This window comes from Sciurus vulgaris, assembly GCF_902686455.1.
Source record: "Sciurus vulgaris genome assembly, chromosome: 11".
Taxonomy (NCBI): Eukaryota; Metazoa; Chordata; class Mammalia; order Rodentia; family Sciuridae; genus Sciurus; species Sciurus vulgaris.
In genome coordinates, this window is record NC_136472.1 from 40,111,549 (window position 1) to 40,138,620 (window position 27,072).

A 27,072-nucleotide genomic window follows, 5' to 3' on the forward strand; every position below is an offset into this window, starting at 1 on the left:
TTTTTATTGGTGGTTGGTTTGTTTTTTGAGACAGGGTCTCCCTAAGTTCTCCCGCTGGCCTCAAACCTGCAATCTTCCTGCCTCAGCCTCCCCACTGACTGGGATTCCAGGCAGGAGCCACCATCTCTGGCCTGAGAACAGCTTTTAATTATCAAGCAAGGCACCAAACCCAGAATATGGGCTCTGTGACCCACACTGGAGTAATTATTGATCAGAGTTTGTCAGGCAGACTATTGGGATGGTAAGGTTCTCTAACCTCCTTTCTGGTCTCTTTCCTGGGGGTAAATTTCATGTAACCCCTTCAGAAGTCAGGGGCTGTCAGGCTGGAAGGCTATGAAGATTCTGGGGATGGGCTTTTAAAATCTGTAATTAGGGAAAATGACAAAACAGGCTGGCTTTGCTCTCTGTCTCAAGGAACAGGAAATGCCCACTTAGCATTTGGAAGCAAATTTTTGTGGGATCCCTGTTTCTCTTGAGTCTTGACACCCTGACTTTCTGCCTCCTAACACTCCTCCTTCTGAGGCCCTTTCCCCTACTTCTGGAGTCTAATTAGACACAAATCCACAAATCTTTGACCCAAACACGTAGGAAGAGCCCTCAACCTAGAGTTCGGGTTCAGCCCATCGGGAGGGAGGTGCTCTTTCAGCTCTCATGAATTAAGGGGGCGCCGTCCTTGCTGCAAAGTGGCCCAATCACCTTCCACTTCTGCCCCTTCGGGCCACTGGTTGCATAGGGGAGTGCTGATCTTTGGGATCAAAGGTCGCAAGCTCACCGGGCTCGGCGCCAAGCGCCCCCTAGCCCCCACTCAGCCCGGGAGATCCAGTTCAGGGGCGCGCGACAGGCGGGGAGCCGCGGCGGCAGCGCAGAGCCCTCAGCTGCCGGGGCCGCCACGTCACTCACGACCTGACCCCACTGTGCCAGCCCTGTCCCCGGAGGCGCGAGCGACACCGGCCGCTGAGGGTAAGCGCTACTAGGCTGGGGGCTTTCTGGAACCTGGCACTGGTCCCAGGGCAGGTGCCAGAAATCCGGGGGTTCCTGCTGGGACCCCCCCCCACCCCCCCCCGAGGGTGTCTGATTCCCTGGGTTTCAAGTTCAGACCAGCGGCGACCTTGCGGCTTCCCCTGCCCGCCTTCTCTTCCAATCTGGAAAGAGCTATGGTCTGGGGGTGGGGGGACCTGCAGTGTGCGCCGACACCACTCCAGCCTGGCGGAGGGCGGCAATGTCCCTTGTCCCCAGCTGCTCACTCCCAGCCTCACTTGCCGCCCTTGTGGGCCTTGCCCTTGCACAGCCTGGGCTGGGGCAGCCACCCGCTTTGCTTCTAGAAAACACACCGGAAGGGGGAGCTTTGGGTCAATAGGAGGCTTTTCTGTCCGAGAAAGGCCCGCCTTCCTCGCACCTGGTTTTAATAAGAGCCCGGGGAGAAATATGGCCCGGGGCCTGAAGGATCCCCAAGATCCTTGCTCATAGAAAGAAGGGTGCACATGGACCGTACGTGCGCAGACGCACTCCCTGTACAAAGGCTTGTAAAGCCTCGTGCACTTTTCAACTTTAATTGTAGCCTGGAGAGGATGTAGGTTGTAGTGATGTTACATGGGATATAAACAGCAGTTAAAAACACATTTATTAACATCGAGGACAAGGAGACTGCACAGTTGTGCACAATGTATTCTTTTCTTCCCTGTTTTAATCACAAAAAAGGAATATTGAAAAACAACTGCGGCTCCTTCCTATCCTCCCACCTCAATCCATGTGCACACATATTTTTACATAGTTGCAATTAGAAGTACACAGCATTCTCATTCTGGAACAAGGGAGGTAAATTACACCCCAACAGAAGGGAAGTCTTCATTAGTTCTAAGGAAAAGATCTCAATACATGAACTGGAAGTTTAAGATTGTATCAGGCTTTCAACCTATATTATAAAAGTTTAAAGGATAAAAGACATGAAAGGCTTTTTAAAAAGACCCTTATGAGACATATAAATATCATATATTCACACACATTCTTATTGCATCTTTGTCCAAAGCCAAGGGGAAATTTCTTTCCAATGTAGCCCTTTGATGTTTACAATCTTAAAACAATTACTCTTATCCTTAACTTGAACTAGAATTTTGAGAACACTTTTCTAAACCTTTAATAAGCATTTAAGCTGAGATCTCAGGGTCTTTCACTTCCGTTCCCTCTTTCTAGAATGCTTTCCCCTTGCCTTTGAATGGCTACCTCCTTCTTATTCAGATCTCAGCTCAAATGTCAACTTCCCTGACACCTATGCAATGACAGTATTTTATTTTCTTCAAAGCACTAGCTATGACTTGAGATGCTCTTGGTTCAATTATTGCCATTCTCCCATCCCCTCTAAAACATAAGCTCCAGGAGAATAAGGGTCTTGCTGTTTTGCTTGATATTTTTTCCTAGAACTATACCAGCCTCTTCCACACTGCCAGTGTCTACCAGAACTAGCATTTTAGTAAACACTGAAAAAAAAAAGTTCACAACATCAAATGTGACCCCTGAGGAACCATCTTTAGACCCCCATCTCCCACCCACTGCCTTTCTCCAGAGTGATTGCTCTCTGATCTGCTGTCTCATGTTAGGGTCCTACCCGCAGTGTCTCAGGCCAGTCCCAGGAATTAGGACCTGGAGACAGCTGGAGCTCAGGCAGTATCTGCTGGGTGGGAATTTTGGACTGGAAAGCAACTGGGACTCTCCCTGGGGAACAGGACTGCTGGTCACACAAACCCTCTGACCCTTTAGCACCTTCCAGTGCTTGGCTGCATGTGTGAGGTTCTAAGGTTCGTGCATTGTGGGAGCTGCTTGAGAAAGATGCTCTGTTTATGTTGGCCTCCAAGTGCAGGGAATAATTATGTAAGTGACAGGCTGCTAAAGTTGAGGGCTTTCCTTGTGGGCTGGGCCACCAGGCTGCCATCTGGACTGCTTGCAGGCAAAGGCCATGGATTCCTGTGATTCCTACACGGTTCCTTAGAACCACGTCTCTGGGGAAGCCTCCATGAGGAAAGGGCTGGGGTGGGGACAGAAGAGTTTTGAATATTCCCATGGTTCCTTGGGGTTTGATGGTAGTTGAGAACTTCAGAACAATCCTGGAGTGAAGTGTCTTGCTTGCCTTTCTTCAAGGCCACACAGGGCTTCAAAGGTCTCAAAGGCTCTGTGGTCAGAGCCTGCATGGACAGTAATGAATGAATGTTCTCTCCTATGTGCTATAGACAGCAATTTGGTAGAATGAAGACCACTGAGGCGTCCACTTGTGTCACCAATCTTGTTCTTCTACCTTATCAGGGAAGCACCATTATCACTTCCTCACAGATGAAGAAACTGAGGCTGAATAACTTGCTGAAGTTCTGTGCTATCAAATAGTGGAGCCAGGATTTAAATCAGAACCTGTGTTCTTAATTGCTACATGTGGCAATTCTTATGTGTCACCGGTATAACATGCTGTATCTGAGCTTAAAAAAAAGAAATTCATTACTTTGCCAATGCCCACTCACATAAAATGCATACTATTGACGTCTCTCTGTGAATTAGTAGTTTTCTCCATTGCGTGAGAATTTGTCAGAAATAATACATATTACAATGTAGGAGTGGCTGTCTGCAAATTTCCACTCCTAGCCCTTTATATTTTTTATTTATCAAAACAGCCTACTATTCTGAGCAGTTCACTTAATAATAAGAAATGCTATACAGTTTAATTTAAAATAAATGTATATAAAATGAGGTGCCAACTACGTGTATTATAGTCTGTATATAAGACAAAATCATTAGAAAAAAGGATCTGGGGTACAAGAAAGAGAAAATTGACTATCACTGTCTCGAGATTATAATTGAAGTTTGGGAATTTGATGGTGTATGCACAGGGCTAAATGTTATTCATTAGTCCAACAGATATATATGGAATGATTCTTATGTATAAAGCATTGTGTTAGGTCCTCACATAAACTAGAGATGAGTAAGACAGTTTGATATTCAAGATGGTAATCCTTTAATAACAACCTTAATAAACTGTATTGAAACCCTTAATACTAATCAAAGCTGATTTTATGAAGAATTATGAGATTCCTACTATTGAAGTACTCTGAGTTCAAAGAAAAGATCAATGACTTCAAGAATTAGCATTTGAGCCCAGTGTAGTGGCGCATGCCTGTAATCCCAATGGCTAAGCAACTCAGTGAGACCCTGTCTCTAAATAAAATACAGAAAAGGGCTGGGGATGTGGCTAGTGCTTAAGCCCCACTGAGTTCAATCCCTGGTATTAAAAAAAAAAAAAAAAAAAAAAAAAATCAGCATTTGAGGCAAACTTAGAAGGTGGGTAAAGAAGAAGGGGAAGAGTGGAGTTTAAACTTGACTGAGGATGAGCAAGTACATGAAGGTCAGGGGCCTCGAGGCCTGTTTGGAGAGTAGAAAATAGCTGAGCCGGCTAGAGCATTAGGTTCTCCGTGCTGGCAAATTAAGCTGGGAGGATGGGCTGGAGGGAGAATATGAGGAATCTTGCATGGCAGGTGAAGTCTGGCCTTCCTTCCCAAGCTTTAGGGAGCCACTCGAGGAGACTGAGTGTAGTGGTGGTGAGCCAGCCCTGTGCTACAGAAGCAATCTTCAGAGGGTGGTTCCAATAGTATTAGAAAAGGAAGAGACCTGAGAGAGGGAGCCAATGAGGGGGTCACTGGGGCAACCTAAGGGAGACTTCCTGAGAACCAAAACTAGCGTGATGGCAGAGGAGACGGGAGAAAGGGGGGTGGATGGGAGAGGAAGTCTTGTTAACCAACAGAATGTGTTGAGAGAGCGAAAAACAATTAAAAAAACAAAAAAAAAAAACCAACTCTCAGATTTCAAGATTGGGTGCTACTGAAAAAAAAAAAAATAGACATCAAGAGGAAGAGGAGCTAAGCATATAAAAACAGAAAGACCAATGAGTGTGAAGCTGAGAAAGTTGGGATTCCAATTTTTGTACTCCAGGACTTTTCTGAGCCTTTGGTGAGACTGCACCGTATAGCACTTCCCAGGGTGACCACAGAAGTCCCTCTTTCTTTCTCCCCAGGCATTTCCCAGGACCTGGTTTAGAAATATCTCCACAGACCAGGCCTACAAGTAAAGAGAATGCTGAGCTTTTTACCTTTGCAGGTTGTCATCTTCAGCAACATCAATTCTACAAGTGTAGTCAGGAAACATCTCACAGGAACACCTGAGAGCCCAGGACACTGGGTTTTGGGACCAGATCAGTTTGTATCTGCCCATGTCTTCCAGCTGCTGCTCTAGGCCCCATTTCATGGTGCCTTGGATTTATGGGGACTTATCAAGGTTGAAAGGAAGAATGCATACTTGGGCCTGAGGGTGGGGTGTGACTGAGACTTATTTTTTCCTGAGGATACTTCGCCCCTCCTTCCAAGGCCTGGAAGAGGTAGAGGCCCTGTTTCTGTTACTGGTGCTCCAGGGCTGCTCTTGTTTGGACACTGTTTCCTTTAGATCAGGGTCCTTCTGTTTTAAACACGGTGTACGTTTAAATTCTAGATTATCCAAATGGACTCATCTGTAGGCCTATGCAAGCTCCCCAAGTGACATTTGATGATATGTCCAGTTACATCAATGCCTGCTCTTATCAGAAAGGAACCCTTGTGATCTTTTATAAAAACATGGCAAAATATACATAGAATTTGCCATTTAAGCCATTTTTAGGTGCGTGGCACACAGTGGCATTGCCTATGTTCATGTTGATGTGTTTCCATCACCAGGTCCAACTCTAAGACAGCTTTCATTTTGCAAAACTGAAACTCCAAACCCTTTGAACTCCCATCACCTCCTCCTTCTGGTGCCTGGCTACCACCATTTTTTCTCTGTATGACTCTGATTCCTCTAGGTATCTCTTACATATAGAGTCACACAATACATCTCCTATTGTGCCTGATTTACTTCACTTAGCATAATGTCTTCAAGATCAGCCATGTTGTAACATGTCAGAATTTTCCTTTTTAAGGCTGAATCGTATTCCATTGTATGGATATACCACAGGTTGTTTACCCATTCTTCTGTTCATGGACACTTGGGTTGCTGCTACCTCCTTGAGATCTTAATTAAGTTCATTAAGTAGCCCCTGCTTGGAGCTTTCTTTCACACAAGTTGGAGAGTCCTTTTGTATTTGTTTTAATTACATTTGAGTTGATAATAGAAAATCACCTTTTTGCTAAAGCAGTTTAAAACTGGGCCTATTGGATTTCAGAGAAAAAAATAAAACACAAAAAGCCAGCATTTCTAATTCCAATTTTAAGTGAACTTGGGTAGCAGTAGTTATGTATTTGATTGGGAGTCTTGTTGGAGAAACTAACTAGTGATTCCTTCAATTCTGGAAGAGGAAGGGGCTGTCCTAAGGGTTAGCAGTTCAGTTTTGGGGCCCTCTGTGCTTCCTAGGTCTTGGCAAAGCTTCTCACATTTGAGTCCAGAGGTTGAAGAGTCAGTAGGTTGGTTGGAAAACCAGTTCTCGATTCCACAAAGAAGGAATTTGGCTGTTTCCCAGGACGTGCTAGGTTGGGGGCTGCTATTGGTTCTTTGTTTTGAATTGGAGAGAACAGATTAAAAAGGGTTTTGGGGGAACAGAAGGAAGTGTGAAAACCATCAGAGTCCTTATCTCAGCTCACTTCCCACCCTTCCTTCTTTTCTCTTTCAGAGAAGAATTTGGTTCATGGAGAACAAAATAGTTTTGACTGAGCTAGTAGGTGTGGAATAATTTCAAGGCTAGCTGAGCAGCCTTGAAAGGAGCCACTTGATAAATTTTATTTCCCTTTTGCCAGCCTCACAGGGAACCAGCTTTATCTTTGAATCTACTTGTTCCCAAACTCTGCATGGAGGCACCTCAGGGAGTTTCAGGAGTTTCAGTAGTCGCAGGAGTGTCTTGAGGTATTTTGGGAAATCAGTTGTACTTGACATCTTCATGTGGGTTACCCGTGAGCTACTAGCCTGAGATAGTTCATAGTGTCACCATTGGGTTGATGTGCTACCTTCACTTCAATGGTGCCATATCTTTGTGAGGCTGGGTTATCAGTGGTTGCCACGATAAAAAATCAGCATGGAACAGGAAATGAGAGGAGATGTCTCCAAACTGATTCCACGGTGCCCAATAAGTGCATATATTCCACTAAGTAATTGTGATTAGTTAAGAGTGGAATAAAATATATTTTAAAAAAACCTTATATTTATTGATTTTTCAAGTGGGTTACTGAATTATTAGAACACAAGGACTTCAGTTTTTTTTTTTTAATTCGCTACTTAATAAATGGAACTGTTAGACATTTCTTTTATTCCAGGGCTACCAAAAAATTGTTGAGATACTCAAAACACTATGTACCAAGAGAGTTTGGGAATCTCTGTTTTAATAGGTTAGAAAATACCCATAATATCGTATTTACTTTTAAATATATAAGACATAGGTTTTGAAATCAGATGCAAAAAAGAATCAAGTAAATACTTTGAGATTTTAAAAAAGCATAAAGCCTTATTTTTCTGATTATAAAATTAACATGTTTTGGTTATATAAAATCCAGAAAGATGCAAAATTGAAGGAAAATCATCCATATTCCACCCCAAGAGATAACATATGCCATTTCCAAGAGATAACAGTTGATAACATTTTTATGCTTATCTTTCTAGACTTTTTTCTGTATTTAAGAATAGATATTTTATCAAAATTGAACCATATGCCTTATTTTACTACTTTTAAGAATTCATTATTTTAGAGCCGTATTTTCATGTTAACATGAATACCCTTGTGACCATATATAATGCATACATATTTACTTTAAACAAATTTACAAATACACTTTCCAGGGCCAGAGCCTCTCAGATCTGAAACCTGAATTGTAGGCTGATTCCACTAAGAGTAGCTCAACTTTGCCCTCTTGTGGTTTAAAGCAGCATATAACGTTTTCCCTCAGCTATTTGTGTAGGCTTTGACACATAAGAAATAAAGGTGAAGGATAAAATATCTTTTCTAGGAGCTCGAAGTCTATAAGGGCAGATGAGACATACAATCAAATAACTTTGAAGTAAAATCGGAAGTAATCAGTGTCACCAGGGAGCTAGAATTAAAATCCCATAGGCCGAGAGCTTAGTCCTGAAGATTATAAAGACTTAAATGACACACAGCAGTGGCAGCAACAGCGATAACAGACAACTTTTGTTGCGGATGAACCAGCAACTGCTCTTTGCATTTTTCATGGACAATATGGATTTTCTCTTATCAGGGGCTTTAAATATAGGTAGATTTTGGCCCAGAGGGCTGATGAGGAGATGGAATGGAAGGGATGGTCCTCCAGGTGGGGAACTGCCTGCAAGGGCAAAAGTAGCGGGGAATCTACAGAAAAGAGTGGACTTTACTTGGGGCGAAATGGAAGCAACACCAAAAGTTAGGCTTGGGCCTTAAATCTCGGGCTAAAGAACTCAGTGACCTTCATTCTGTTGACAGGTCATAAGAACCAATGATTCTAGCTTTTTGATGGGAAGTAATTTGATTGGCTGCATTTTTAGAAGACAAACTCTTTATAGTGTGAAAGAAGAGAGCCTCAGGGCAGAGGGACCAACTAGGAGGCTATTGCAATACAGAAATACTTAAATACAGAAAAAAGTCTAGAAAGATAAGCATAAAAATGTTATCAACTGTCCCTGCAGGATATAATGCAGCTCTGAATAGGTGCAGTCAGAATATGGGCAGCTTATGGACTTGGGGAGGCAGCCAGCAATGACAGAATCACTTGCTTTTCTTAGTTTTATTGTTCTTGTACAGTCACAGTAACATTGGTGAACTTTGAATGGAGGTCTGTCTACCTAATGGGCTTGCTTTATGTGAGTTAAACAGATGATTTCCCCAATATTCATATGCTACTTCCCCCACCTTCAAGAAAATAGTTACTTTAAGGATACCAGCTGGACCACACTGTTCAGCCACTGATCTGGTCATTTTGCAAAAGGCCAGGTCCTATGGTGGGGCACACTAATCCCAGCTATTCTCTTAAGTTTGCAGTGGTGACATGATATTTGGAGAATGGAGTTACAATATGTACCTTTTCTTTTCATTTCTTTTCTTTTCTTTTCCTTCTTACCTTTCCCCCCAATGAATATAAAACCAGAGACTTTGCTGAACAGGGCAGACAGAATTTGAACTAGACCTGAAGAGCTGATTGCAAGGGTGGAAGATAACTGGCACTGCCTGATAGAGGAAGTAGCAGCATGCTGTTTTGTGGCTATTTAAAACTATGACAGAGCTCATTGAGATGATTGGAATGTAGTGTACCTTCCAAACTAGTGAATTTTAAACTCTGATTTATAAATGCCTCTGAAAGAATTCCTGCCTTTAATATAGTAAGTGCCGAGATCAGTGATCGTCAAAGCAAGGTCTGCAGTTTGTTAGCATCTTCTTGATGGGCACAAGTCTCTTCCAAGAATGGATAGGTGTTATTTTTTAATAAAATAAAAAGCTAAGTACATAAGCTTGCATTTTTCATTAATCGAGCTAATAATGATGGCATCTTCCTCCCAGCTCTTTGTGATCTCTGGCTTTACCTTGCCCACATGGGGACATGTCCACATTTGAGGATCATTGATGTAAAGAGAAGTGATTTCATGAGATCTCTTTGTGCATTTCTTGGTAACTAGATTTTTATGGGTCCTCTTCAAAACTACATTGAATTGTAATGCACTTTAAAGATAACCAAGTTGGGGAAAGTTATGTCAGGTATTTCTAGGGCATCTAGGACCTAGAATTCAAGAGAATTTGCATGGCTTTTTTTTCTCTGAATGTTAGAGAGTATGCTCCTGCTCATGGGTGAAGAGGTGTGACTGACTATAACATATAATGTAGTTTCTTCAGTTTGTGGATCACTAATTAACATGCTTGAGCTATTTCAAGCTTTACTGGAATCATAATTCAAAACTGATTTGTCATTAGTATACAGCAGTATCATATTTCAAACTCTATCAGATTAGAGTTATGTACTTTATCACTTTTTAACCCGTTTAAATTGCATTCCTGTTAATAGGATCTATGTTTTAACATCAACAGGCGGATGGTTGGATTGCATGGTTCATGTCTAGTTGAGTTTTCATGGCTAATTAAGCACATATGTACTAAACTAACCCCTCTATTTAGAAGAGAAGGATTTTACTAAATATGAGCAGATTTTTATAACAGGCAGCTTATTTTCATCTGCTTAAGTAGTTTTTTAAAACATGAACCATTTTTCAGTACAACTGTATCTTAATGTGTTAACTGTATTTTTTTTAATACAGATTTCTTTCACTGGCTTAATGGGAATTCACAGAAATCATAGCCTTTTAATTAAAGCCAATATGTTTCAGTGCCAAATATTCTGAAGAATTCCAATGAACCAAAAAAGAACACATTTCTGAGCTGGAAGTGTGCATATGGGGCCCTTCAGGAAGCCTGACAGAAATGTCTGATGGAAGGATTTGAAGCAGGGAAAAGATTAATAAAAAGAACTTCAGTGTAGTTTTCAGAATAGCTTAAATGATGTGGGTAGTGAAATAATTTTCTACACCAAAGGATGGTTTGATTGAAAAATTGAGGCTGCTGCATAGTCTTGATGTAAAAGTCTACATCTGACTTTAATTCACTTTGAAATAATAAAGACAGTCTACCATACTCATCTTTTTTGAACCTAAAACTAACACAAGTGACTACTTTTAAAACTATTATAAGTGATCTGATAAGCAAACTTTGGAAAACAAGAGAATAGAACACTGAAATTCAAAGGATCCTGGACAATCTGGGATATAAGGTAGTTCTAAAAAAGTCACAGATTCATTTGGTAATAGTTTGTTTAAAGAAAAAGAGCTCGGCACGAGGAATCAGATGATCTAAAGTCTAATCACTGGCCTGCCTCAACTGGTCTAGGGACTAGGCAAGTCAGTTGACTTTTCTCAATCTTAAACAGTGATGATATGTACTCTAACCAACTTATGAGGCTGTTTTAAAAATCCTAATGAGGTATCGTGTACAGAAGTTCTTGATGTGAACACTTTGTGCCAACTGAATTTCTGTGGTTTTGAAATAATGATCAGGAACTGTTCACTATTGTCCCCCTCAGGTATTTAGCACCCAAGAAAAGGCTACATGGACAGCAGTGAATGTCTGAATAAATGAATGAATGAATAGTTCTTTGCTCTAGGTAATTTTTCTCCTTCAGAGACTTGGGCCAAAAAATAAAAATAAACATGTGCTTTGGGATTCTTTAGAGTTTCACACAGGTGTGCTATGCTGGTATCCATCCAAGCTTGAACCATGTGTATAAATACAATATATTTCAATAGACAGCCTAGTTTTGCATATAATACAGAATGTTTGGTGGGATTTTTTCCCCATGCTACTGGTTTTGACCACTACATCCCCAGCTGTAAATGCAACATTTGACGAAAGCCAATGACAGTTGAATTTCCTCTCTTTCCTTCTCCACTGTTCCACCCCTCTAGTTTTTGACTCAAACTCCTCTCATCCTATAGGTTATTTACAAAAGTAGAGAGTAACTCAAACAGGAAAGAGGGGAGAGTCCTCTTGGCTGTTGCCTTTTAGGGGAAGAGTGTTCATGATTTTCTCCTTTCTCAGAGGGAATGAGTTTGCGTGTGTATGTGGGGTAATTCTCCCAGCAAATTAAATGAAGGGAGGAATTGCTTCTTGCATGCAAGGAAGGAAATCTGGTTTTTGGTTCCTCTGCTCTATGTCTGCTTGGTCAGCAGGCATGCAAATCTGACCCTTGGCCTACTGGAACAGAGAAGAGAACTGGAGAGGGATGGCAGGGTGCAGAGAGGGCGCAGCCATGGGGCAGCCCTCACACGTGCTGGCTGATGTGGAGGGATATGGGGGGTGTACCATGGCAGACTGTGCAGGGCTGCTGGCTTTGAGACTCTCACAGGAGGTGGCCCACTGTGTAAGGATGTGTCCCAAAGAGTTGCACTTCCAGCTCCAGCCTGCTCTGCAGGGGAGGGAGATGATGGAACTTAAAATTCAAGTTGAGATTGGTACCTGTTGAACTAACTTGCAATAAGTGGTGGCAGCCCGAGGTGCACTACTGAGTCAGGAAGGGATGTTTGACAGCTCACAGTTAAAGCAGTGATTAGAGGATAAAGACACAGAGAAGAAAAGAAAGCCCTAACTGTTTCAAGTTTGCATGGCACTGAGCAGAGATTCTTCTATGAAATTATGAGGTGGATTGAAATCTGTCCATGTGTGGTTTGACTCTAGGATACTTAATATAGAATCCAGACTCTGAGCAGAAAAAACTCTGAGATAATTCCTTTGGGCTAGTAGATTTCAAAATGCTATTTTAGGACGTCCAGGGTGGGGTGGCTGCCCATAGAGTTTGCTTAGGACCCCTAGGGAGGGAGAAAAATGGGGTTTAGGTGGTGAGCCTACTGAGGAAGGTGGAGATTCTGAGAAGGCAGGACTTCTCCTCTCTCTTGCTTTAGCCAGAAAAAGTTTACTTTTATCTTCTTTTACATATCAGGCTTCATTGTAAGACTGCTTGTGGAAGGGGTGTCCTCCAAAGACATTTCCCTTATTTCTGGAATAAGTAAACTGTAGTTGAGACTTGGGAAGTGACAAGCCACAGGTCACAGGACCTTGAGTTCAGGTTAAGGATTCAGGTCACTTAATTCAGCAGCCTATTCCAAATGGAAGGGTTGAGTTATCATCAAGTATGCAAGGGGCCTTTATTGAGCATCTACTAGATAGTCATACAGGTTCCCCCGGCCTCCCTTCTGTTCTTCCTGAAAAGATTGATGAAGTTATTGCATCCATTTGGAGCCTCAACTGCAGGAAAAACAACTGCCAGCAGGGGCCTTCTTGGGTTACCGCGGTAAGAGATCTCTGCAAGTCAAACACTATTAACTTTAATGTGGCAGCTTTGATGGTGGGGAAGAGACAGCTGACACCGTATTTCCTTAACAATAAACCACTCTGACAGTTAAAAACAAACAGGCTCAAGATAACATATAGCATTTCGGAGAAGAGGGCCAATAATGAGCGCAGACGGATGTGAGCGGGCTTTCCTCTAAAGCCGTGTGCCTCCATCTGTCCATCTGCTGTGGAAACTTCTGAAAGGCAAGGCTCTTACACAAACCACTGCCTGGCTTATCATGTGAACAGCCTGGGAGGAACTTTCAAAGGAACCCAGTACTCCTGAGGATCTTTCTGAAGACCCTCTTTACTCCACTTTAGTCATCAGATTGGAGCATTGATGTTTTATCTATCCAGTTCTAGAAACCTGGGCAATACACTCCTCAGCCTTCTCTGCCACAGGGTGACCTGGCCTTCTGAGGTCATCTGCATGGACTGAGCTCCTCAGATTCCAGAAATGATCCTGTGAGCTGCTACACAGGGAGCTGCCAGGACTCATTCCATCTCGTCAGATACTAATCCAGAATGTGTCTAAAACAAGTAAAACACCACCACCCCAGTCAGGGGGAGACTAGGTTTGGTGCTAATGCCTGCTGGAGGCAATGGTATGTAATTTGGAGCTCTGATGGGATATGATCATTAGTTATTAAACTCAGATTTCAGTGAGACTATGATGAGTGACAGATAGTTATAAGAGATGTTTATCTCTGTGCCCTCCCCAAGCTGTCACTTATGGAACACCTATGTTCTATCCTTTCACCGGGGGCTTTGAAAGGATCACTGTAATTGTACTTTTGAACTTTTACATGGTTTTCTACATGTATTTTCTATTTTGAACGTCACAACCTCCCTGTTGAGGTGGTTTTTCTTAGTTTCACTGGTTTGCCTGGGGCCACATAAGTAGAAAATGTCAGAACCAGGGATGAAGGGATTTCGAGACTCGTTCTACTCTGAGGAAAAGCCCTGAGGGGTGTGTGTGTGTGTGTGTGTGTGTGTGTGTGTGTGTGCATGCATGCACACATGTGCATGGGCTGGTGGTGGAGTGGACGGTGTCTGCAAAGCAGAAGAGCCCACCCTGATTACTCATAGACACCTACTGTTAACTCTGAAGCCCTAGGTTAGCCCAAATGCCTGCTCTTGCCTTGGGAGATTCTTTTCTTCAGTGAGACGATATATAGCCCACATACCTGCTTTCGTAAGGGTAATGGTTATTGTTTATATTACACTAGATACTTATGCAAATGCCTGATTTTATACTTATTCTTCACACTAATTTTAGAGGTACTTGTATTACCCCTAGGCTATAAAGGAGGAAACTAAGGCTGACATTAACGTTTTCAAGGTCACACAGCTAGGAACTGCTTGTCCGCAAGTCTGTGTTTGTCCTTCTGTGCCTCACCATGCTGGACTTTGCGCTGAGCTTGTGGCCAGAGATGAACGATGAGAAGGAGAGACGCCCTGAATTAACCAAACTGTACATTAACACTCATAATAACAACAATGACTTACCACATATGCCAGGTCCTATGCTACTGTGTATCCACATGATGTCATTCATCTCCATAGCGATGCTGCCAGGTGAGAGAGGGCCTCTGACCCCAGCTCCATAACTGGCCTATTGTATGGATTAGGAAGAGCAATTGAACTTGTCTAGGCCTCAGTTTCCTTATCCCCCAAAGATGACAGCAGTGAGTCCTTCGGGAGGATGTCGTGAAGATGAATGAGGTCATACATGCCAGGCCGTTGGCACAGTGCCTGGCCTGTAGAGAAAACTCTAGGGAAATTGCTGTATTTATTATAACTTGGGTATTATTATTATCATCATTTTACAGGAGAAGCAACTGAGGCCGAGAGAGGTTAGGTCCCATGGCCAAGACCGCATGTTAAATGGAGAAACTAGACTCTCCTGTCTCCTGCCCATCACTGCTCTCTATCCCTTGATCCTTGGTTCTTAGCTTTGATGGATAAATCCTCCCCTTTTTTGTGATTTGGCCATGAAAAGAAATTGAATGTTAAAAGCCAGGACACTTCTCTTTCCCCTGCGGTGTAGAGATAACTTAAGCTGGGAGGGGAGCAGTTTCCATGGGTGACAGAATGGAGATTCGGGATGCTCTGAGCCAGCAGAAACACTGCTCTGGTACCTCCAGGAAGGAGCGTATGAAGCTCTCTCTGAAGGGTAGACATTCCGATAGGGTTTGGAAGGCCTGCTTGGGAAGCAGCTCTTGTGAAACAGATCTGGGGTTTAAGATTAAGATGAACCAGCCATGCTCTGAGGCATAGCTGCTCAAGAGGCCAGTGTGATCCGAGACATACTTCTGAATCATGATGGTCCTGGGATCCCTAAGGGAATTTGGGGATTTTGTTGTCTGCTTTGTTATTTGACAGTTGAAGAAGCTAAGCATCTTTTTATGAGGTCACAAGAGGTGTTTGGAGTCATTTCGAGGTGACAGGCAGAATAGACTTTCTTGCTGGAGGCCACATGCCTTTTTTATCCCAGCCTTGGGTGGGAAATCAGGTCATTTCAGGAGACAGTGGGCTCTTCTCCCTGGAGGTTTGCAGATAAGAAAGAGACTGAGAAGCACAGGCAGCCCCAGACCTTTCAACTCTAGGATGGTTGGTCAGAAGTTGACATACATTTAGTTTTAGAAACTGTATTTCAGATTTTGAATTTGGATCTTTCCTGGGCTATTTATTTGTGGTAAGATCGCCATCATGATGCTGGGCAGAGACAGTGAGCTGCAGCTCCTAAGGAGCCACACAATCATGAAGGTGAATGACACTCCATCGTGTGCTGTGCAGTATTCAATAGATTGCATGAGATCTTCAACACTGATTGTAAAATAGGCTTTGTGTTCAATGTTTTGACCAACTGTAGGTGTTCTGAGCACATTCAAGGTAGGCTAGGCTAAACTGGGACATTCCATGGATTGGGCATGCTAAAGGACAGTGGGATTTTCAGGAGCAACCTCAATGCAAGCTGAGAAGCATCTGTAACTGGCACTCAGGATTTGCCAGGGTTGCTTCATTAGCTCATTCCAGCCTCTTGGTGGTTGTATGCCATAATCAGTCCTATTCTCACCTTTTAGGAGGTTCAGAAAACCAAGGCTTAGAGCAGTTCAGCAGAGGCCTCCCATGTGAAAGTTATAACTGACCTAGAATTCTAAGTTCCAAGTTTGAAAGAGAAAATTCCTGTTGCCCCTTTCCACACCCTTGGCTGAGATCAGATTTCTCACTGATAGACACCCTGGAAGACTTGGGTTAATGAGGACCCTTATAGCCAGAGGAGGATGACGATGACTCATACTTGTGTTCAGATCCCCAGGCTGGGGGACAGGGGCATTGGAAGGACTGAGAACCTCAAGAGCATACTCCCTTATCGTCTGGCATGAGAACACCTCTGAGAGACCCACTGTTTTGGGGAGCCAGGGTGGCACCCCAGGACTGATTCCATGTAGCCCCCTCCGGATTGTCCTGGCCCCTTTTCTTTGCAGCCCTAAAGATGCTGCCTCCATTATTTACTCTGGCTGCCCATCCCCGTCCCCCCAGCTCCAGCCCATCAGCTCAATAAGAGTTGCAAATGAAGACCGAGAAGGAGGGATGCTTAGGCAGAGTTGATGCTCCCGATTTCCTCTCTTTTCTCACCCAGAATTTGTGCATCCAGATGAAATCCCAGTAGAGTGAACATCTGGGGTGTGGGCCAGGTGGGAGGCACTGTGGGGAAAGCAGCCTCTGGCCATGGCGCCTGTGCCTGGGGGATGCCCCTCCCTGGGCTGGTGGCAGGCAGGGCGGCTGGGGCAGGTGGGTGTCTCAGAGCCTCACTCTGCGTTGTCCCCTTCAGCATGGAGCATATCTTCTGGGCTGCCCTTTCTCAAGTGGGATTTGACCCTGGATGCTATAACCTGGTTTCCTTTTTTGAAAAGAAGTACAGACCCTTACAGAGGCCTGGGCTGTTTTGCTCTATGTGGACTTGGCATAAGGGACACAGACAGTCACAGGCTGCCTAGAAGTTCCATGGCAGCTTTTACTGTGATCACTCCTGTAATGACCAGGAAGCTGGGGCTGATTTAACTGTTATTAATTTCAAAATGTCCAAAATCTCTGCCCTCTAGTGGCTCTTTGAGAAACATCCACAACATTATCTGGAGCGGGAAGAAAAAAGAAGTCAACTTTTCATTACAAACGATTTGGATTTAAACAGAATGGTCAAAGAGCAGGATGACTGGAGAGCTGAGTCCCTGATCCCCACACTTCAACACCCCTTCTGCTTCCGTTGCCTCTTCCTGGCTGCGGATAAGCTTGGGCACAGTCCAAACCAATTTAGACTATTAAAAAACAAAACAAAAAAACGCAGCAGCACATCCCTAAAAACAACTCATTTTGGATTCCTTGTTCTTGCTCAAGACAGTGCCTCCAAGGTCCTCTGACTTGTCATCACTGAAGTGTGTTCACATTACTGAGGGATAACACAGCGGACTCGCAGCTTGCAGTAAACCTATTTTCTTTAGAAAACATCCCTTTTGCACTGCCATTTTTCACTCCATAACAAGTATCCTATTTTGAGAAGAAAATGTCTTTAGGATGTTGAGTTGAAAACGCCTTTCATAGCATACCCACCTTAATATTTGACTTTTTCCATTTCTTCAAAGTGAAGACAGATCTTAATTTAATATGGCGAGTTGAACTGTGTGTTCCCTTCCTCAAGTTTTTAACTTTACCCTTAAGTTGACTCTTGCCTACTCGGTGACCTTGCACCCTAATTTTTCCGTTTACTTCCTGTACTGCATTTGAAGTGCCTGTAAATCACGTCTCAGGTCAACCCTCTCTTTAACATGAATAATATTTGTATTCTCGCTGTGCAACACAATTTTACAACAATGCCAATTTATTTTCTTTTTGGCAGTCTAGGCTTTCATCCTCTTTTTCTTTTCTTTTTCAAAGCCCTATATATTTCAAGTCTTTCTCTTAGCTTTGGCGGTGAGCCCTGCTTTAAAGCACTGGCTTTTCACTTCCAGAGGTGCATCTGGAAAACCTCACACGTGCGGTTCTAGGTGGGCTGACCCAGTTTGATGTGGGTTCAAGGCAGAATTGGGCCCAGTCAGCGGCTGAGATGTGGAGGCAGAAGTGGAAGAAGGTATTGCAGGGCAAAGACCCTGGTGACAGATTCTCACTGGGTACTTGGGTTGGGCACTCGAAGGCTTACTGCCCTTCCCCCTCCACATAGGACCCTCCTTTAATTAAAATCACATACTTTGATGATCTTGTAATCATTGGTTTGTTTCCAGAAGCGATCAGGTTGCATGAGTCAGTGAAGCAGAAACAAGATCTACTGACCTTGTGAGGGAGGGAAATTTCAGCATTGAGCCCAGGGAGGGTAAAAGCAGATAGAATTTTTATTTCAATATTATCTTCTAAGAGCTTAGCTGATAAGCTCTGGCTAGTTCCCATGGTACCATTCCTTCCCCTTCTGAAAAATCATTCAACTATTGCTATACCCATTACTCTTTTGTCCTTACGAGTTCTTTGTGTGTTGAGTGTTCTTTGTTGAAGGGCTTAGAATTCTAAATTATCTGTGCCCTTACGTGGGGCAAAATTCATCCAGCACCTGCCCAGACAGTTGGCAGAAGTGACTAATTTATGGGGCCTAAGAACTTTGGAGTATCATACCTCTGGTGAGATGGTGAGGGTGGGCCCAGTTTGTCTACGGCCAGGTATAGCAGCATGGCTGAGAGTCTGACCCGCAGTCGGGTGGCTTCCCTGTGTGACTGCGGGCAAGTCACTTGCCCTGTCTAAGCCTTGTTGTTTTTTCTTCCTTTTTTCAACTTGAAAATGGAAATAGAAGTAATATAACGTGAGGATTCATGGTGGCGATGCATACAAGGTTCTTAGCACATCGTGTTCAATAAACCTTAGTTACGAGGACGGAAGATTCATTGTCGAGCATTCGCCTCTGTCGTACAAACTTGGACTGGGGTCAGAATGGCCTGAGTTGAGACCCTGCCTCTTATGTCTTAGTTCAGTGACTCTGGAAACTCACCTACCCACCTGCTATACCTGGCCACCTGAGCTCCACCTCAGGGTTGCTACAAGGCTTGTCTGAGGTACAAGCTGCTCCAGGCTTGGCACATGGGGCACCTCAACAAAAGCTAGCTTATTTAAGCCCCTTCCCCAGCTCCCTGGAATGATGGGTTGTGGCTGCACTAGACCATTCAGCCCTAGCTTTGCTTGATGTGTTAGATGAAAAGAAAAGGAGACCCCTTAGTTGAATACCCGCCCTCCAAGTTAAAAATAACCATTTAACCCTTCCTTTTAAACATCAAACACCCAGAAGCCTTTGGCTCCACCATATAAAATATCAAGTTAATTGAAACAAATATTGCTGTTTTATTAAAATTAAATCAGTGCTATTTCCATCGTTACAAAATAATGAATAGAAGGTTCTCCCAATCTTTCCTCTACGGAACAAAGTGCCCTGATAGGGAAGTGGCGCCCAGTGCCACGAAGAGCTTTCGGGACATGCAGTGCTTTGGATGTCAGCGAGATGGCCGGACAGATGCCAGCACTGAGCGCCGTCCACGTGTCCTAGTCTTAGGCTTTGCCCCTGGCACGCCTCTGGGCAGAATTTTGACCTGAATACCCAAGAGGACTTTTTTTCTTTTGTAAGTAACGAATTAAACTGATAATCAGTGTTTCCTGGTGGTTGGAGAGGTAGGAGCCAGGAGTCCACGGCAAGGGGGTGAAATGAGAGCTGCTTTCTGCTCAGCTCAGAAGCGAGGGCTTGTCCTCTGCGTGGGCAGGTCCGTGAGAAACAGCGACACCCGCTCTTGGTGTGAGCAGTCTGATTTCTGCTTACATACACAGACTTGATTTATAATCGAAGTCCGGACAGCATCTGAGTCTAATTACCTGGGTATATGAAAGTTCAGGAGATCTCAACTAAGTTAGCAATTCAGGGATGCGCTTTACCAGAAGCAGATGGAAAAAATAAAACACTTTAGTTTATGACTATTTTTCTATTCGGGGGAAGGAGAAAGAACAAAAAGAGTTGCCAAATTGATCCTTGTCAAGCACTAATTAAATATTATTCATGATTAATTTTGATGTTGATGTATTCAGTGTTTTAACAGTGTCATAAATATCTGAAAGAATGAAATAACTCACTTGGTGTAGCTATAATAAATCATGCATACCGCAGTCCCCACGTGCCTGTCTGAGCCAGCCCCTTGTTATTTTTTTTTTTTTAATATGTATGCTTGTTAGTGACTTTTCTGGAATGTTATTAAGGGATGTGAGGAAACAATTTTCTAATCCTGCTTTGCAGTTGCTGTTTCATCTGATTAAAAACAAATACATTTAAAATTATGAAATAATATAAGAATTAGAGATGAATACTGAAGAATTAACAGATGAAGTGATACAGCATCTAGGATCTGCCTTTAAAAATATTCAGATTGACTTGAAGAAGGTTGTGTGGGTGAGGCAATGGATGAAGAGACTAGCCATGAATGGGTAATTCTTGAAGCTTGGTGATGGATCCATGGGAGTTTATTATAATAGTCCCTATTTGTGAATATTTTTGTAATTTTCTGAAATAAGTGTTTAACAATATTTCTCTGAGAAAGTTCAAGTTTATTTCTTAAGAAAAATTGCGGTAATAAGTTTTCATTGTAAGCATATATGTAAGATATGAGCCAGAAAATGTAGTTAATCCAGTTTGGGGTTGACAGAATAATGTTGATGCTGAAAATGCCAATAGTAGCTTCTTTAATTGAATATCAACAGTATGCAATTACTATAGTAGATGCTTTACATACTTATTTAATCTTTAAGGGCTGGAATGTAGCTCAGTGGTAGAGTCCTTGCCTAGTGTAAGCAAGGCCCTGGTTTGAACCCCAGCAACACACACAGACACACAGACAAGATTGCTATTCATGCTAAATATTTTCATCCTTATTTTATACATAATGGAACTGAAGCTTAAGGAGGTTACATTACTTGTTAAAGGTCGCATACTCAATGTCAGAAACAAGGTCTCTGAAGTTCCAAACTCATCCTCATTCTTCCCTGCTCTTTAATTTATAGAGATTGCATTCAGTGAGACAGTTGGGCTAGAGCCACTCATTCAAATAATTTGAGCAGGAAGAGAACTTAGAGATGCTGTAGTCTGAAGATGGCAAACAGTTGACATGCCTGCCTTTGCTCCTTCCTACATTGTGGCAGATATGGCTAGTTGATTGTGGCACTTGCCAGTGCTGGCTCAGAATCCTGTTCAACACAGTGCCCGAGAGCTTGCTGGCTCAGAGTTGACACTCATATAGAAACCAATTCATCATTTATTATCTACCTTGCCACCTTAACAAATAAGAAAACAGTCCTAGAGGAGTCAGAACTTACTCAGGGTATCACAGCTAATAGGGGACAAAGTACTCATTGTAGGTCCAAGATTTTTCCACAAGTAGCTAAGGATTCTTCCAAGGGGGACTTTCTCTGATTTTTCTTATATGTGTTAATACATACAAACTGCTTAGAACCAGGGCCAGGTACATAATAGATACTGAATTAATATTGGTTATTATTATTGTTATTATAATTACTACTACTACAAGAAGGGGTAATGAAATATACCAATTATAAGATGTAAAAGCTGTGAATAAAATCAGGTCAGTTTGCAAAAGCATGTGCTAGTTTCTTAAAATAGCAACAGAGTCCTGGGTGGAAGTTGGCCAAACAGCTGCAGCCTCAGCCCCTAAGGCCCTCTGAAACATAGGCTCCTCAGCCTTGGGTCCCCCATCACTGCTCCTCAGGAATGTGCATGGCAGGCACCGCTCTGTCCAGCCTGGATGGATGATGTAAAGCAGCCGACCTTAGCATCGCCTTTGTGTGGCGCCAGCAGTACCCCGCCAGCCTCACCTTGCCAGGGGTTGGCAGACCTGTAAGCCACTCAGCTGACTCACGGTGTTCCTGCAACAACATGCCATCCAGATTGGGACTTCTCTCATGATCTCAGGTCTCCCTCTTCCCTTCTGAAGCTTTTAAAATTCTTGGACGATTTTGACCAACATTACACCATTCACAGCAGAATTTTCATACCTATGGAAAATGTGCCATCCGGAAGCCTTTATTCTTTGGTGGTTTTGTGGGTTGGTTCTGCCTTTCCTGGGAGATCCATGAGGCAGGTATTATGAGTGGAAATTTTTTTCCCTTAACCTGAAAATTAAGTAGCTAATAGAAGCCCATGTAATTTGTGTGACAAGTGACAGCTTGTGTGAAAATAACTTACCCGTATCCTGTTACACATTTGCATCCATTATGCTGGGTAAAGCTGTATGTCACTGGCAGACCATTAAGATGTAGTCACCAGTGTTTTCCTAGGTGAAAGGGTAATTATTTTTGCTGTTTGCTTGTAATTTATTAATAGTCAGTGAAGAACATTAAGGTAAAGGATTATTTCAAACAAAGTCACAGATCAAATGTGTGGAGGGCATAGTGATCTAGCAGCTGATAAGAAAGGCTGTTAGTATAAAGATAAGTTTTAGTTTGAGATCTGCATGTGCTATTCCTGATGGGCTTTTCAGATGACATTGGTGCATTATGCATGCACTGAATAGAAAAGGGAGAGAAGACCAGTCCATCATTTGATTTTGGAGAGAATCAACTCTATGCTCTGGAATAAAATCTCACTTTCTTATCATGTTGTATGCACTCTAGTGTGTATGCATAATGATTTTTAAGTGGCATATGCATATCCTAAAAAAGTTATATATTCATTTTAGGGAAAGAATATAAAAACATACCAAGCTCATGACTTGTTTTACTTAGGTTGATAAACTAACTCACTTTTTAAAAAAAGTGAGTTGAGGAAAAGTGAGTTAAAGAAAAAATTATATAATGGTAAAGGTACTATTCAGATATGTTCAAAAAGGAGACAATGATATGCACATAAATGATGTTTCGAGAACATTGAGCTAGAGACTAGTTCCCTCAGAATCTTAAGATTATCTTTGCTAAACACCGGGCATGGTGACACATGCCTGTAATCCCAGCAACCCGGGAGGCTAAAGCAGGCAGATTACAAATTTGAGGCCAGTCTCAGCAACTTAGTGAGGCCCTGTCAGGGGAAAAAATAAATAAAAGATTATCCTTGCTAACTAGGGGTGACCCCATGTCTGGACATAACGTATCTTATGACAAAACCATCTGGAGCTCTTACGATATTTCACCTTTTCTTTATATTTTCACATAATATTATTCTTCAGCTTGTGAAGCAAAAAACAAAACAAAATGTTGAATGCAAGTCAAAGCAAGCATTGGGAGGAATTTACTGGATTTTTTTCTTCTGGGTGTGAGATGAGAGATTAGTTTTGAGTGAGTTTGCAGATGAGCCAAGTTCTCCCCTGAACTCTGCCCCCAACCTTGTTTGGTCTCTGGGATAACGTGACCTTTCCCTGGACCTCAGTTTCCACATGTGTAAAATGAGGTTGAGATGATCACCAAGCTGCCTTCCAGCCCTGACTTTTGGACTCAGAATTCTGGAAGACAGGAAAAGCAATGCCTTCTTTAGCAGTATGATGTTCGGGAAAATTGTACACATTTCTGCATCTCCTAAGAAGGTTACTAACACCACAACCTGAGCTGATCTCTTAAAATGAGCAAAGTGATTTCTTTAAAAGGGACAGCACTTATTTAGGATATAAACTTGGATGTATTTGCTAAAGCAAAACCAAGTGCTGTTTCTTTTCTTTCACATTCAGGGTCTTATTGGAAAGCACTGCCCCTAACCCAGCTCAGGGAGAGGGTCAAAGATGATTTCCCAAGTAAGGAGGACTCTAAAGCTGATTCTTAACAAAAGGGAGGTTGTTAGCCAGAGAAATGGGAAAGGCGATTCAATCAGGGAGAGTAGTTTGAAGCAAGACCTGGTGATGCAAAGGATGTGGTTCATTTAGGGCAAAGCAAGCATTTGCTGACTCAGCAAATAGTCATTGTGCTGCCTATCTGTCCCAGGCACCAGGACCATCAGGCTGCAGTGTAGGATCAGGGGAAGAGGAGGGAGACCGGTGAGTGACACTGACTCCTGAGGGGCCTTAGAGGCCTTGCTGAAGTTTGGACTTATAACAAGCCACTGTCCACGGGAGAGGCCAGAAAGCTTTGAGGTTAGGTGAATTGTGGGAAAGACAGAGGCTTTGGGGTATGCTTAATGGATTGGCTTCTAGATCTCCAATGGCTCAGTAGACTTCAGGGGTTTTCCCTTGAGAGTGTCTTTCTGAATCTGGTGACTGGCAGGGCATCAAAGGTCTATAATTATAAACACTCTTGTCCCCTGGGTTCTGGGAATGTGGAATGATAGATGACTGTACCTAGCAGCCAATTGCATTGCGACCTCTGATGTTGATTTGCAGTAGAACCGTGTAAAGCTCCCTTTGAGCTTTTCTCCTTGGATGAGGAAGCAGGTATCTCAGAAGGTATTTCCACAGATTGGAAAACATAGGCATGTTTCCTCTCGAAAAAATTTTTTCACAGATGGCGTGAGGTATTGTTCTAGAGATAAACCGCTTGTTCTTTCTGATTATTTCAGACACGAGCAGCCTGTTCCTTTCCATCGACCAGATCTGGATAAGCCATTGCCCATCCGATGGAAGTGCAACATAGGAGCAAGTGAGACAGTGCTGAGCCAGGAAGCCAGGGGTGGGCACAGGCTTTCTAGAAAGAGTTAGATACATTATGGAGAGAAGATAAGGAGACCCTGAGAACACAGTATCTTGCAGTGGTTCATACAGCTATTTAAAACTACAGTTAAAAAAAGAAAAAAAGAGCTTCTGCCGCTACCCACCAAATACTCTGAAACATGAAGGGTCTGTAACAACTCATCATTTAAGTCTTTGTATTTGATACATTTCATTTGAGGAGTTAAAAGTAAAGGAAGACTGCTTGTCTGGTGGACTTGTTGACTGCCAAGTTCAAACTGTAACCTTATTGCTTACTAGGTCTAGTCCCCTTTGCAGGTGGCTGAATGTCTGTCCCTGTCTTTCCTCCTCTGTAAATGCAGTAATAATACACCTTCTCGAAATGATTCCAGGGAAGAGTAAATTTAATGAACTTGGCAAAGCTCTTGGTAAGCGTGCAGTGAGCAGTAGCTATTGATATTATCCAAGGGACGTGTTTTTGGACATCTCCATCCAGACAACCCTAAACGATGTGGTAATGATAGCAAGTTACCTGCCTATGGAGTTCAGCAAAATTTATAATTTGTACGAATGTGTTCTCAGGTAGGAGAATCAGAGCACTTAACCAATTTTGCCAAGTTCTTGGAGTGAATAAGGCCTAGAAATGGCACACAGATGCCAATTCTTTTGATTGAAACCTGGCTCTGTCTACTGCATCATGGCATCTCTACCAAGAATGTCTTTGAGAGACATTTTCATGTAAACTCCACTCTCTTTCTCCAAGTGAACCATTCTTATTTCTGTAAATCCAGAAATGACCAGCCACTTGTGTCCTACCTAACATGAGCCTGTTGGGACACATTTGACTTCCTAGATCTGGGTTTAGTCAGGCTGGGGAGTTGCTATAGGTACAGCCTGGGGGAAAGTGGCAGGGCTTTCATAGGGTTTATTACTGATATCTGGGACAGTCCTCGAGAATCTTTTTTTTTTTGTGGTGCTGGGGATTGAACCCAGGGCCTCGCGCTTGGGAGGCAAGCACTCTACCAACTGAGCTATATCCCCAGCCCCAGTCCTTGAGAATCTAAAATCCGATGTCTCATTTCAGTTGCGCTCAGAGGATAGCTCCTTGCTATGTTAGAAAGGTGCTTAACATTAGCTTAGAAAGTGAGTGTGAGTAAATCTTTGCTGGGGCAGAAAGAGCTATAGCAATGTCCCCTACCCACCTTATGCATAATTAACAATAGTCATAGGGGCTTGGGACTATTAATAATCACCTCTTGCCAGGTGTGGTGGTGCCCACCTGTAATCCCAGCAGCTTGGGAGGCTGAGGCAGGAAGTTTTACAAATACAAAGCCAGCCTCAGCAGCTTAGGAAGAACCTGTCTCCAAATAAAAAATAAAAAGGGGCTCAGTGGTTAAGCATCCCTGAGTTTAATCCCTCGTATTCCCCTTGCAGCCCCCCAAATAATCATCTCTCTCAGAGGGCTCCTGTTCAAGTCCATATCTTTTATCGTGGTCTGTTAGGTCTCTTATGGGACAGGGTTACCTGTACTTCATAGATTCTGGTCTTATGACCTGCAGTTTCCTTCTTGTAAGAATGGGCCTAAAATTCCATAGCTTGAATCGTGGCTTAAATGCCGCTCCGTATTTGCAGAGGTTGATTTTACTGTAACTGGAGACCTCTGACGGAAGCTGTTCTTGCACAATGTCATGTGATGTAGTCGTGAAAGGACTTACTTTGTTTCTAATCCTGAGCAAGTGACTTCATCTCTGTGGTGACATTTTCTCTCATCTGCAATGAGGGAGTTGAAATCAGTAATATTCAAGAGTCCTTAAGCATTTAAATTCTATGCTATATAAGCATTAATTTAGGCATAAATTAGAAGAATCAAGAGGAACACCAGACTCAAATTGAGACATGGAGACATGAATGCATTTATCCTTTTAAAAATTAGTTTTGTGGCAATAGCAAGATTCATAAAAAGACATTTTAAAGCACTTTCTGTGTAGTCTCTGTGCATGAAAGCAATAAGGTTTTTTTTATCATTGGAAAGTGTGTTTTATTCTTATTTTCTTCAAAAATTATTTTAAGGTGAGTAGTCATCCAGACCAGAAGTTCCTATTCCTGGTTTATGGTTAAAAACTGAAGGAGAGGGGCTGGGTTGTGGCTCGGTGGAGGAGCCCTTGCCTAGCATGTGTGAGGCCCTGGGTTTGACTCTCAGCACCACATATGAATAAATGAATACAATAAAGGTTCGTCAACAATGGGAAATATACATAAAAATAATTAAAACAAAAACTGAAGGAGACATTTTAAAAGTATGGTAATTCTGGGTACCTCCCAGACATACAGGATCAGAATAACAGGATTGTAGGCCCAGCAGTCTCCATTGAAGACCAAGAAGATAGTCAGACTCCCTTGGCGAGTCCCAGGCTGGGAAATCCCTGCTCAGTCAGCCTGAGTTGTATGATTTTGATGGAGTCAGTTTCTGATGGCTGGCTCTGTCTTTCT

General features: G+C 42.8%; 1 protein-coding gene across 1 annotated transcript in view; it reads left to right on the top strand.

Annotated features, from left to right (window-relative positions):
- Nucleotides 1-689: 689 nt before the first annotated feature.
- LOC306639477 (uncharacterized protein) overlaps nt 690-27,072 on the top strand; it is a 186,621-nt gene continuing 160,238 nt past the window's right edge. The window contains exon 1 of the mRNA XM_079103098.1: nt 690-960. The gene's annotated coding sequence lies outside the window, so the exon portion shown is untranslated. The remainder of the gene's footprint in view (nt 961-27,072) is intronic.